Source organism: Rhinolophus ferrumequinum, chromosome 9, assembly GCF_004115265.2.
Source record: "Rhinolophus ferrumequinum isolate MPI-CBG mRhiFer1 chromosome 9, mRhiFer1_v1.p, whole genome shotgun sequence".
Classification (NCBI taxonomy): domain Eukaryota; kingdom Metazoa; phylum Chordata; class Mammalia; order Chiroptera; family Rhinolophidae; genus Rhinolophus; species Rhinolophus ferrumequinum.
This window is the reverse complement of record NC_046292.1, coordinates 13,757,147-13,768,881: the sequence shown is the minus strand read 5'-3', so window position 1 is coordinate 13,768,881 and position 11,735 is coordinate 13,757,147.

The following is an 11,735-nucleotide window of genomic DNA, read 5'->3' as shown; positions in this document are numbered from 1 at the left end:
GCACGCAGATTTCGAATGCCAGTCTTCTTTGGCAGGTTACCAACTAAAGTCAGGGTCCTCAAACTTTTGAGGAAGGGACCCTACAATTCCTTCCTTGGAGTCTTGAGACGTGGGGCTGGAGGTCCAGAGGGGACACTCTGTGACCTAATAGACATTTCCAATAGAACAACTCTCCTTTATTGTAATTCATTGTGAAATGCCTGAGTTCCCACCAGGACCTCAGGGTTGGGTCTTTCTACCCCTTTTGTGTCCAGCACAACGCTTGCCACATAAGTATAATTATGATAGTTGTCTTTTGATGAATACTTACATCAATCCTGAAGTAGGTTCTACGATTATGCCCTTTTTTTGGATGAGGAAATGGGTTCAGAGAGCTTAAGGGGCCCAGCCATGGTCACACAGCTTAGGCACGGCTGAGATCTGACCCTTCCAAGGCTCGTCTTCTAAACCGTGCCGTACTCCCTCCGCCATAGGGAGGCAGAGTTTGTTGAACAACTGACAGTGATGATATGTGGTGGTGAAAGGGTTTGAATGGCCTACCTCGGCCAGCTGCAGCTGTTTGTCAGAGACAGGAAGGGACAGGGTGACCTGCGGCCAACCCATTTGGGGGTTGCGTTTGGACTTGGAGATTTTTCTGGCTTCAGATTTTTCTGATGGGGACTAGAGCCATCCAGGTTGTTTGGAGTCTCCTCTTTGGATGGTAGAATCTGGTCTCCAAGGCAAAGGGTTCTCCAGCCTCCGTAGGAGCCCTTCCCATGGGGCGGGGGGAAGTGCCTTTTCCAGGGATGAATTGCCCAGATTATTAGGGAACTCTTCCTCCTGCTCCTCATTTCCTTGCTCCTTGTTGTGTTGCCCCTGGGATCCTGTAGAATAAGCGGGCTCACCTGGTGTCCCTCTGCATATTTGGTGAGTGAATAACATAAAGATATCATCTGGCCCTTGGAGTTTGATATAAGTTAATATGTCCACGCCCTCGTCTACTTTTCCCTATCGTTAACATCTTACGTGCATGTGGGCATATTTGTCAAAACTTGCGACCAACATGACGACTAACTCAACTCCAGACTTCATTTGGGTTTCTCCAGACTGTATTAACGTTCTTTTTCTGTTCCAGGACCCAAACCCGAACCCCGCATGGCCAGGTAGTCATCACGTCCCCCGTGTGTCCCCTGGTCTGTGACAGTTTCTCAGTCTTTCCTTGGCTTTGACGACCTTGAGGACCTTGAGGCATAATGGCCAGGTCTTTTGTAGACTGTTTCTCTCTTTTTTTTTTAAATTTGTTTTTATTAGTTTCAGGGGCACAAAACAATGTACTAGTTAGACACTTATCATTTCTATCCCTCACACAGTGACAGTCCCCCTCCCCCTGTTGAACGTTTCTTCATTTGTCCTTTGGCTGATGTTCTTCTCAGGATGACGCTGGGGTGTGGGGTTTTGGAAAGCAGAGCACAGGAGGGAAGTGCCCTTCTCGTCACGTCGTATCGGGTGTCCCTGACACCCGTGGGACATGACTGGTGATGTGAACCTTGACTACATAACTAAGGTGCTGTTTGCCAGGTCTCTCCCCTGTCCAGGCGAAGAGCTGACATTGAAGTGCTTGCTACGTATGGAACACTGTTGTGGGTGTTAGCTCATTTAATTTTCACAAGCACTGCAGGAGGAAGAGCCTCCATCCATGTCCATTTTAAGATGAGGAAATGGAGGCACAGGAAGGTAAAGTAACCTGTGCAAGGTTATGTAGCAGGTGCTTCATCTCAGCAACCTGGCTCTGGAGCCCCCGTTGTCATCGCTACTCCATATGTCTGTCCGGGTCTAAGCGTGCGCCCTGGCCACCTGGATGCCCACAATGGCCTCTTCTTGTTTCTCCTCTGACCTCATCTACTACCCTACACCCTGTAGTCACTCTGCTCCAACCTCATTGGACCCCTTGCTGCCACAGGAACATGCCAGGCACACTCCTACCCCAGGGCGTTTGCACGTGCTTTTCCTTTGTTCATAGTGGTCTCTGTCACTCAGGTGGTTTTCCTGATTTGTCTTTTCTCCTCAGGCCTTTGCTGAAATGTCTTCTTAGTGAGGCCTCCCAGATCATCTTTAAAATTCCAACCCCCTTCTCCCAGCACTCTCTAGCCCCTCACTTTTTCCCCCACAGCACTTGTCAGCATCTGACATTCTCTTTATTTCACTTATTTGTTGGTTTGTTATTATCTGTTTCCCTCAACTAGAATGTAAGCCGCATGAGGAGAGCTTTTGGTCTGTTTTGCTCATAGCTCTTTCTGTAGTGCCTGGTACACAGTGGGTGTTCTGTAAATATCTGTGCACGAATGCTCTGGGTTTTATGAATCCAGGATCCCTCCATCATCAGATCCTTGATGAGAAGGGCCAAAGACAGAATCTCATGACACACCATCAGAGACCCCCTGCAGGCTGACATTGATTCATGTGTCAGCACCCCTTGAATTGGGTCCTTTGACAGATTCTCGATTTCCCTGACCATCCAATCCCTCAACCTTGACATGTAAGCTCCAAAAGGAAAGCAGCTGGGTCTATTTTGTTTGCTCTTGTGAACAAAATATATTTAGTACACTACCTTGTATGCACTAAGTGCTCAATAGATGTTTGTTGAAAAAGAAAAATCAAACGTCAAAAAGAGCCAGCAGTGACATAGTCTCCTTTAAAGTAATTTACAAACTATCTCTTTTCTTTTTGGTGCTTGTCAGTTCCCATAGACCCTTTCTCAAGGGCATCACAGACAATAGAGGACTAACCTTGACCTTAGGAACAGGAATTTAACAAAATTGAGCTCTCTCTCTCTCTCTCTCTCTCTCTCTCTCTCTCTCTCCCTCTCCCTCCCACCCACCCAATGTTTCCTGGTGGGGAAACAGCATCTATTTACATACAAATATCTCAGTGTCCTGAGTGATCAAAAGAAATGAACAGAGAGAAATGAGGTGAAGCTCTCCTGCGAGAGCAGTGAAAATATTATGCAATTTTTATTGTTTGCTCTGATCAGAGGCTCTGGGGAATTACAGTGCGTCTGGCGGTGTGAATGGGGAGTAGAAAAACAGATTTCATCCCTCCCACTCTGTGTGGAAACCTGAGGCTCCAGGGGCCTTTAAAAAATGGGTTTTGGTGCCTAGTATGTGTCAGAAGCTTTGCACTAAAAGATCTCATTGCATCCTCACAACGATCGTTTCCTCCCTCTCGCAGCAGAGGAAAGAGGCACACAGCAATCAAGTGACTTGTCCAGGGCTGCAAAGCCAGTCAGGGGAGGACTGGGTCAGGACCGTCGCCTGTCTGGCTTCTCCTCCTTGCCCATTCTGCTGTCCCCCGGCCCTCGTCTTCACAGGATCTGCTCTCTCTGGGGCTGGGGCCTACTCCCTTCTGCAGTAGAGATAATCAAGTTCAGATCATGCCCTGAGACAGTGGGATAGACTGAACGACCTCTCAGACGTCTCCCGGATATCCTTCCTTCCCCAGAAGCCCTTCTAGGGCCTTTATTCTTGGGGCAAGTGCCTCAAGATGGCTGCCCAGGAGGCATGTGTCACCGTGTGAGCTGCGACCCTGGCCGGTGTGGCTGCACCACCGACAGAGGCCGGGGACAGGGGAGGATGGCAGGAGAAGAAACCAGGGAGAGACGCATTCTCGACTCCCGCGTGTCAGTCTCAGCTCTGGAAATAAAATGCCTTTTAATTTCATCGTCTGCTTTTCTTTTTACCCTCTGTGATGCTGTCTGGTGCCAGGAGGCCGTTGGCCACAGGATGCGAGTTTAACAAATCCAATAAAGCCTTTCTTTGGCTGGCTGCTTGCTCCCCGGAGCTCAGCTGGCCTGGGAGACATTACCTCATTCACCTTCTCACCTGTGCACAGAGCCGGGTGGGGCGGGGGCCAGGAGCAGGGTCTGCTGGGTAAGCTGGGACCAGCAGAGGCCGGGGAGGCCTGCACTGTTCGCAAGGGTGACAGATGGTGCCTGGGGCAGTGTCCCAAGACCTGAGTGCTGGTCTCAGCTCTGCCACCACTAACTCTCGGTTGGACCGTGGGTAAGAAACCCTGAATATGCCAGATCTTAGTTTCTCTTCTGCAAAGTGGTGGAATTAGGCTAGATTAGGCCAATGGGTTTTATATTTTTTAAAGCAGTGAAACCCAATTCCCCCAAGTGGAATGGGCTGTGGAAGTCTCACCTTCGATGAACCTGGCCCTTGGCCATTACTCCCCTGACCTTTTTGTATTTTTTAAGGTGGCAGGCTTGTTTCGGCCTCAGGACCTTTGCACTGGCTTTTCCTTTTGCATGAATATCCTTTCCATAAAATGATCTGTGCATCGTTGGCCCTTCCCTTGTCATTCAGGAGTCAGCTCAGATGTTACTTCCCCAGAGACCCTTCTCTGAGCCTGTCTAGTGAGGTCCTGCACCCCGTGAGTCCTTCTGTACCCCATCCCTACTCTACTGTGTCCTCAGCACTTGTCAGTCCTTGATGTTTTCCTGTGTCTTTATTTGGTAGCATGTTGATGATCTGTTATCCCCACCAACTTACATGACTCATGAGGGTCTCTTTGTCTCCTTTATTCATAGCAGCAAGTACACTGAAGGTACTCAATAAAACATCTGATGAACGGGTGAATGAATAAATGAATAACTATCTAAAACAGATAGCTGTGGGTCAAACAGTTGTGGAGGGCTGTGTACCTCACTGGCTGGACCACCTCCTCTTCACGTCCCTCTTCCTATGGTCTTTGAGACCCCTGTCCCACCCCCCACCATGGGCCCAGTTTGAAAACCTCTTGGATCTGATGATCTCGAAGTCTCCCAGCAGCTCTGAAGGCTTTCCGTCATCTCCGAGGAGGTGGCCTTTCAACTGGCTTAGAGATTTAGAGATATTACAAGGAGCCTTTGAGGAGGAAGAAGAGGAGAGGCAGAAGCCTGGGAGTGGGGGAGATGGGCCTTTTCCAGACAACCGTGAGCCATTCAGGTTGGCAGAGGTTGGTGGAGATTAATGGGAAATGTTGGGCCCCGCTATTAGGGGGCCTTGAATGCCAAGGACAGATGCTTGTGCCTGATGTGTGCCATGGCACAGGGATGCGGCACCGAAGCTTAGAGCAGGACAGTAGAATCATCAAGGCCTTGCATGTGGGTGATAAAATGGGGAGGGCAGCAGCGGAGGCAGGGAGGCTGGGAGGAGGCTGAGCGGTGGTGAGGCCTAGAGCAAGGCAGTGGGGACAGAGTGAGGGAGGAGAGAGAGGGAACTAAGAATGGAGCCGATGTGGCAGCGAATTCGTGTGGTGGGAAAGGAAGAGGGAAGAGACTAAGACAGTGCGGGAGTTTCCCACCGGCTTATGGGGAAGGTGCTCTGGTCCAGGAATTGTTCTGGATGACAGTGTTGGTAGGGGAGGTGGGGAGGGCAGGGGCGCCCCACCTCCCCACCCCAGGCTGGGAGGGTAAGGCTTCACAACTCAGCTCCTCCCCACCTCAGTCTGCCGGGGCAAAGTGGAGAGTTTGGGGCTGCCCTTCCTGCAGGCCCCAGGATTAATGCACTGATGGTGACCTAGGGTCTTGGCAGAGAGTGGGATGACTCGCTCTCGACTCGTCCCCACTGCAGAGAACAAGGCACTGGGAGCGCCGGGCCAGAGGAGCCGCCTCTGACTATAGGGCTGGCACGTGATGGGCACGTCTGATGACCTGCGTTTCCTAAGGTATGGGGACCAGGTCTTCAACTTCTCAACTCCACAGGTTGTCCCCTTGACCCTTTTCTCCAGCACAAACCCAGAGCACTCCACAATCCTCCCAGTTAGACCAAAAACCAGGTCCCGGGAGGCATTGACTCATTTCAGGGCATGTTCTCTGAAATGAGGACAGGTTTTAGAGTTGTGGGGTGCTTGCTACTTGGAGAGTGTGCCCAGATCACCAGAAATGAAGGGAATGCTGTGGATACCTAGAGTGTTTTCTGGGCTTTGGGGAAAATATTTGGAATTCGAGAACAGATTTTGGAATTCTAGGTTTGTTTCTGGAACTCTGGGCTCTGTTTCAGAATTCTAGGGCGTGTTTGAGAAGCCGAGGGTGTATTCTGGAATTCTGGGACATCTTTCAGAACTCTGAAGGCCTGCTGGAGTCCTGGGCTGGCTCCCATCATTCACCTGCTTGGACTTGTCTTATCTGCTGTGATCTGTCGGTACGCATGGTTACAGGGAGGCAGTTGCTGTGGCAACAGTAACCATGGGGTGTATCAACTCCCAGAATTTACTCTGAGCCTGTGACATTTTAGCTGGTGGAGAACTGCAGTTAGCTTCTGAGAGCCTGATGAGCGGGGCTTCTTGCCAACTCTGTATTTGTACTTCCCTTCCCCTCAACCTCAAATAACCTCCCTCTAGGCCGAGGGATCTGGCTGCCCTATACTCCCTTGGGCAAATGAATATTCAAAGGCAGCCAAAATGTGTATTCAAATCTTATAACTTCCACCTGCCTTGCTCCATTTAAATGCATGGGCATCTTCTGTTTGCCCCATTTATCTGCCAGAAAAGTGAAAGGCACTTCCAGGAGCTGAGAATAAGTGCCTTTTCCAAGTTGCTTTAATAGCCTAAGTGGGGTAAGAGAGTCGTGGTGGAAGGGCTGGGTTCCTCATGCTATACTCATAGATTTGGCCCCTCAGACAAGTCTCACAGAATCCTCGACTGCTGGAGTGCACCTGCTGAGACTGTGGTCCAGGGAGGTGAAGTGACAGCAGATAAGTGACAGCAGAGGCAGGCCACACCCAGGTTGGGGTCTCCTCCCCAGTGGCTGTGTTCTTCACCAGGAGATGGCGCCCTGCTGCCAGCTCCTCCCTGAGGATACTTGTGTTCGGTAGCCTGAGCCCCCACTTCTGTCTATAAAATCACAGACTGTCATGTGTGGATGAACCTTGAGAATCACCTGGGCTTTGCAGATGGGGAAACTGAGGCCCAGTGACATCTTTCAGATGGATGGTGAGTGACAGAACAGGGACCTGAATTTCAGGCTCCTAATTCCCAGCTCAATGCCCTTGCTGTCACACTCATCTCTTCCACCCTGTATGATTGATTGATTGATTGATTGATTGATCTGTCCATCCATCCATCCATCATCCATCCATCCATTTCCATCCATCCATCATCCATCCATCCATCATCCATCCATCCATTTCAAGCCAGCCATCATCCATCCATCCATCCATCCATCCATCATCCATCCATTCAGAAAGACATTAAGTACCTGCTGAATGCCCTGCACCACCTTGGGCGGAATGATAGGAAGTCCGTGGTTGGGCCGTCCATCCATGATCCTGGCCCACCCCACCTCGTTTGTCTCCCCTTCTGCCAGACAGATATTCTCTCATCCAGACCAACACGTGTCCATCCCTGTCTCCACCCTCAAAGCCAACACACCAAGCTCTTTCTAGTTTCTGCCTTTTTGCTCCTGATTTCCCCCCTGCCTGGAATGCCCCCATACCTCACCATTTATCCAAACCCTACTTATCCTTTAAGGCCCATGACAAAGCTCTTCATCCTCCACAAAGTGTTTCCTTCCTCAATACCTCAGGTCATCTGCGTCCTCCTTTCGCTTATGACCTTTTGACGAGGAACTGCCCAAAGGAGCCCCTACTTTTTGCTTTTCAATTTTGTCCCCATTCACCCCTTGAGAGCATGTCCCATGCTATGTTATCACTAGTATCACTGCTGATATATTACATTGGGGCAGTGCCATGCCGTAAAGAAAATGCTATGAGATGTGGATTCAGACAAGGGGTCAAGCCTTAGCTTTACAGATGAAATGCTGTGTGATCTTGAGCAAGTCACTGAACCTCTCTGAACTGCAGAGGTATGTGGTACGGATTCATGAGATGATGCCTTTGAAAATTCTAAAGTGCTGAATAAACAGCAGAAGTCTCCCTCGTTGCGGGATCTATTTCCCTCTGTGCTACTTGGGCTGGCGGTCTTGAATACTTGCTGATCGCTCAGGGCACAGGTACCCTCCTCCTCCCCTATTCCTGAGCTCCCCAGGGCGGGAAGGCCTGCTTCTGGGCAATCTCCCGAGAGAGGTCTTGCTAAATAGCTTTTCCTTGTCAGTCTCTTCCCTCCAAGGTGGTGGTGGGACAGATGGGATTTTTTGCCCCACAAGAAGACTCATTTCCTCAATTGGTTGAGTGAAGGTGGGCGGGGGCCTAGACAGGCCTTTGAATCTTTCCCAAGGGGCCCTTGCTTCGTTGGGGACAGCCTCCTGTCTGGTAACACGGGAAAGCACAAGGCTGCCGACTTCCCCTCTGCGGGCTCCTGACTTTAATCTTCATCGTGTTTCTCTCTCCTAAATTGTGTCTTCCATGCTCCTTGGGGGCCTGTGGGAGGAGTTTATGCGTTAAGCACTTTTCTTCCCTGCTGATTGATCTGTGTTTTGCAGACCTGAGATCTCTTTACATCACAGTGGTTCCAGGAGAAAAACTCAGCCAGGTTCTTCCTTACCTCAACATAAACCAAAACACACATGTGTAACATGTGTCAGCTTGCACCACGCATCCATGTGTGCCCACCACACTTACAGGCCCAGGTGTGCACATGAAGGCACATATTCACACAGGATGGGCACGCATAAGGCCTTGCATGTGTGTTCACCTTCCTGCAGGCACACGATGCGTTTCCATGTCCCCAGCCTCAGTGCTTAGCTGCTTCTCCCTTTCCCACTCGAAGCGGGTGTCCACTCAGCTCTACATGAATGGGTAGACTTACACATATGCCAGAAAAGAGAGACACTCTATCGTGGGTGTGCGTTTACCATGTGCACGCACGTGTACACCCACATGCATCTATCTGTGTACAAATGTAGACCTGTGTGCATCCATGGGCCACCCAGGTAATAACAACAGCTGACAGGTACATACCTGTGTACCAGGCACTGTGAACTCAGGGGTATTAATTCATGAAGCCCTTATGACACGGTGACATACACATACCTGTATGATCATCCCCATTTTCACGGATGTGGAAACTGAGGCTCAGGGAGGTTGCACAACTTGCCTAAGTTCCCACAGCTGGATACAGGAGGGCTGGGGTTGGGACCCAGGCTGTCAGCTTCACAATTCACACTCATAACTACGACACTAACTTGGCAATGAAAGTCTATTTGCAGGCACTGCCAGGATTAAGTCAGTCCCTAGCCTGGGCCTTTCCTTCTCAGGAGAGTGTAAGTGGAGGGCAGTTTTGCCCACGGGTGTGACGACGGGCATGTGAGTGTGTGCACACCTGCCCCAAGCTGCCCCTTGGGAGCTCTCAGGAGCATTTTAGCTCTTTCAAGGGGTCAGTGCCCTGTGGTTCCCGAGCCTGCCTCTCTAACACTGACTACCTTCCATTGCATTTTCTTTTCTCAAAGCCGAAGTCCCCAGGTCCAACTGAACCCCACCAAGCAGGGAGAAGAGAACCAGGCCACTCCCCCCAGCACTGAGTCTTTCCCAGTAGTCAGGCAGCTCTGCCCCCCCCAGGGTCCCTATCCTCCCCGCATCTCCTCTTGTGGAGATCACTTCTGAGCACAGTTAAGCCATCCTGGACAGTCTGATGGAGTTTGGGGCCCCTTCCCCAAGCACCTACAGTGTGGCTTGGGAGCTCTCTGGATCCCACTTCTGGCCCTGCTGCTGCTCAGCTTTGCGACCTTGGGCAAGTTGCTTAACCTCTCTGAGCCTAAGTTTCCTCCTCTGTAAAACGAGGATAATTTGGCACCCACCCCAAGAGTTGCTGGGAAGATTCTATGGGAGGGGCTAGAACTGCCTAGAGCACTTCGGTACCGTCATTTTCATCACTGTTGTTCCAGCCCTTTGCTCGGTCTGATTATTTGTCAGCCTTCTCCAGCAGGTGGTGTGCTCTATAAGGGTGGGGATCATGACGTACTTCTCCTTCTGTCCCAGGGCCTGGCTTGGTCCTTGGTGTATTGTTGATGCTGCTTGATGTTGATTGAATGTCTGAAAGAAGGAGCCCAGTTCTTGCCCCAGTGGGAGCAGTTCTTAACATGAGTGGGATAAACCCCATCTCTCTGTCTTAGGGGGTGGGATGAGGCCGCCTGCTCTATGCCAGGGATGCAAAGTAGGGCAGGCCTCCCTCAGGGGGGTTGCCGTGGCAACAGGGAAAGTTCTGTTCAGACACAGAGGCATGGCGGTGTTGCCGGCCTAGAATATGGAGACAGGCTGTTGAAACGGCTTTCGAACTTCAGTGACTCATCTGCAAAATGGGAACTAAGCTCCTAGCTCATTATCAAGGTCATATTTAAGGGGGTCTAGATGGGAAAGACTGTTGAGAGCTGCAGAGGGTCGCACGTGTCTTGGCTGCCTTATGACCATCTTCGCCATCGCACGGAAGCATCCCAAGAAAAAGGACGTTGCTTTATTCACTGCTGTGCCTCTAGCACCTGAAACAGTGCTTTACACATAGTAGCTGCCAATAAACACTTGCTAAATGAAGAATCAGTCAAATAAGGAGATACAGACTTCTCAAGGTCCCATCCCAAGCCCACATCTAGCATTCTACCAGGCTCTGATTTTGAGCTGTGGTCTTCATTAGAGACCCCTTGACATCATCCCTGACTTACCTGGACCCCAGTGGACCCCTGAGTCCCATCTCCCACCCTGCTTGTGGGAGGACAGCCAGGGGACTGGGTTCCATCTGGCCTTGGGAAACTTGTCCTATACTGGGATTCTTGGACGTGGCTGATGATAGAAGCTTGGGGTGGAGGTGTGGGAGGTGGTCATGGTGGATATAAAAATGCAGGTTCCCAGGCCCTTTCCCAGTCCTACTAAATCTGACTCCCTGGGCTGCGGCCTGGCATTTGAGATTGTAACAAATGCCCAGGGGATTCTGGTGAGTGGCCAGGTTTGGGCACTTCTGCTTGGGACACAGCCCCCTGCAGTTGGAGAGGCTTTAAGGGGTCTCCCTGACAAACCCAGGGACTAGCACTTCTTGTACACTTGGGCAGATTGAGGTCCAGAGAGGGTTGTGATTTGACCCAAACTCTGACACTCCTGTGCCTTTGGACTCTCTGCTTCAGCTTCTCCATCAACTCTTATGGTGTCCACCTGGCCTGGCTTCTCCTGAGGGCTGCCTGTTGCAGCTCTCCTCTGTGTCTCTGGTCATAACAATGAACGGCAGGGAAGAGCCAAGGCTGCTGCCCCGAGTTTGCAGCCTGGCTCTTCTTTTTGGCTTCTTGGCAATTGCCTTCACCCTCTTGAGCATCAGTCTCCTTACCTGCAAAATGGGCATAGCACGACACATTTCATGGAGAAGTAGGTTGGTGAGGAAGTTAAGAGTGTGGACTTTGTAGCCAGGGAGTTCTGGTTTGAATCCGGGCTCCACTGGGCTGACAGCTGTGTGACCCCCGGCAAATGACTTCATTTCTCTGAGCTTTGGCGTCCTCATCTGTAAAATGAAGGCGATGAATCCCAGCTTTATGGAGGTCATTGTGAGGTTCAAGTGTGGAGGGTGCCCATGAAGCACATAGTAGGGGCTCAGCTAAAATGAATGCCCTTTTAAAGAAAGGCGGCAACTCCGATGTCCAGCCTGGACCACTCCAGGGCTAGAGAGAAGCTGGAGAGAAGGCGGGGAGCTTCGCCTCTGTCTCCAAAGGGCAGCCCGGAGCAGGGGCAGTGAAGGGGAGAGGTGCCTGTTTGAACAGCCAGAGATGCTGAGAGGCCCCTGGTGTCTGTCCATGAGCCAGTTCTTGCTGAGTTGGAGGGAGTTGAAGCCTGCGGAAGTGATGA